This window comes from Mus caroli, chromosome 7 (genome assembly GCF_900094665.2).
Source record: "Mus caroli chromosome 7, CAROLI_EIJ_v1.1, whole genome shotgun sequence".
In the NCBI taxonomy this organism is placed as follows: Eukaryota; Metazoa; Chordata; class Mammalia; order Rodentia; family Muridae; genus Mus; species Mus caroli.
This window is the reverse complement of record NC_034576.1, coordinates 104212-106515: the sequence shown is the minus strand read 5'-3', so window position 1 is coordinate 106515 and position 2304 is coordinate 104212.

Here is a 2304-nt window from a genome sequence, read left to right as displayed (position 1 = left end):
AAAACATGGTATTACATCATAGTTTTAGTTTATGTTTGTATTATGAGTGTTTTTATAGTTCAATGATCTACTTGCATTTTTTGTAAAGATTTATTTACTTATATGTAAGTACACTGTAGCTGTCTGTCTTCAGACACTCCAGAAGAGGGAGTCAGATCTCTCGTTACGGATGGTTGTGAGCCACCTTGTGGTTGCTGGGATTTGAACTCCGGACCTTCGGAAGAGCAGTCGGGTGCTCTTACCCATTGAGCCATCTCACCAGCCCCCAGAAGGTATTCTTGAACCAGGACGGGAAGGAGTGGATGCGATGCCCTCTTGAGAAGAGGAATTGGTGTAGAATTGGTCTTGGTAAGCACTGAAGAAATAAGACTTCTCACCCCGAAGTGTGTCCTCGCTGGCTCTTCTCCCATGTACTTCCGGTTAGGTCTCAAACCTGTGGCAAATGGCTAACTGAGGTGCCTATTTAACATATCAAAGCAGAACTGGCTGCCAGGCTCTCCCAGCATCCCTCCGTCCCTACCAGTTACAGAATATGGCTGGTATATCTCAACCCCTTACCTTAAACTCCTTCAGTTCAGGAGCTGGGCTGCCTGCCCTTCCACCAGTTGCTCTCCCCTATATATCCCAACCATTTTGGTTACCAGGCCCTTTTTGTCTACCCTTTGCCCTCCTGGCCTCTTGGTCTCCTAGCTTTCCCCCTCCCCCTCTTCTCCCCTCTCCTTACATGGTCCACCTCAGAGTCACTTTGGACTCTCCTAGATGTCCCTGCCTCTGGCTACGCTTCCCTTTTATCTACAAGAAACCTTCTCCTCCTCCACTCTAAGAGCAGTCCTTTCCTTTTATTTATTTTTCATTCACTTCCAAACTTATTCCAAATGTTTTCCAAGTTACCTTTGTGTGGGCACAGGTGCACAAAGAGATTGTATGATCCTGAAATTTCTGTATGTGTGTGATCATGGAGGCCAAAGGATATCAGGGTTTTTTGTTTGTTTGTTTCAAGACAGGGTTTCTCTGTGTAGCCCTGGCTGTCCTGGAACTCACTACCAGGCTAGCCTTAAATTCGGCTGCCTCTGCCTCCCAAGTGCTGGGATTAAAGGCATGTGCCACCACGCCCAGCCCAGTATCAGTGGTTTTAATCTGAGCTCTCTCCTGATTGTAGCTGTGAGCTCCTGAAGGGGGCGCTATGAACTGGACTCAAAGCATTTTTTTTTTTTTAATTGCAAAATCACCTCTCAACACTTGGGACATTGTATTTCTGAATTGCCCAAGTGGTATTTTCTTCCTGAATCTGTGTGTGTTGCTAGGGACAGGCCTATCAGGGCCTTTGTACATGCTAAGCAAGTACTTTCCCTCTAAGCTACCGTAGTGCCTTGTGTTTCTCAAGGGACTTTCTATGGGAGAAATTGCATTCTTGTCTTTCCTAGTCAACGTTCCTGGTTTCTTTTAAGATTATAAAATGTATGTTCCTGTGAGTGTAGTTGTGGAGGCCAGAAAATGGCACCATCTGTCATTTCCTTCACTGCGTATTTGTCTAAGGCAGGAAGCCAGCAAGCCCAGTGACTCTCTGTGCCCCCACCTTTACCATGGGGGTGTGTTGCATGCATTTGAGGGGATGTTCAGCTTGTTTCTTGGGTACTGGGACCTGAACCCTCGTTCTCACAGTGCCAAAGCATGTGCTTTTAACAAACCCCTGAGTGCTCAAGGCTCCCACACCCCCATTTTGAAAAATTAAGAAGACTATTGGGCTACGGTATATAGCTCGGATGGTAAAGTGCTTGCCCAGCATGGGCTAGTCTCTGGGTTCAGTCCCCAAAACTGCATAAACGGGGTGTGGTGGCTTTTACTTGTAATCCCAGCACTGGAGGAGGTAGGACTTGGCTACATATTGAGTTTGAGGCCAGCCTTGTCTACATGAGACCAGCTTAAAGGGGTGGGAATGCAGGGGAGGCTGGAGTGATAGCTCAGTGGTTCACCTCCACAGGACCTGGGTTCAATTCCCAGTACCCACATGGCAGCTCACAACTGTCTGTAACTCCTGTTCCAGGGGACCCAATACCCTCACAGACATGCATGCTGGCAAATCAACAATGTACATAAAATTAAAATAAATACATTATTTTTAAGGGGGGGGGGACCCAGGCTCTGCCACTGTTTTCTGATGAGGCCAAGGTTGTCTTAGTCCTACGCCCCTTCTGTCATCAAACTGAAGAATCTGAGTTTCACCTCTCTCTTGGAGTCCTTCATTCCTCCCCACCCACCCACCCGGAGATAAAGAAAGCATGAGTCTTCCTGTTATCATTATAT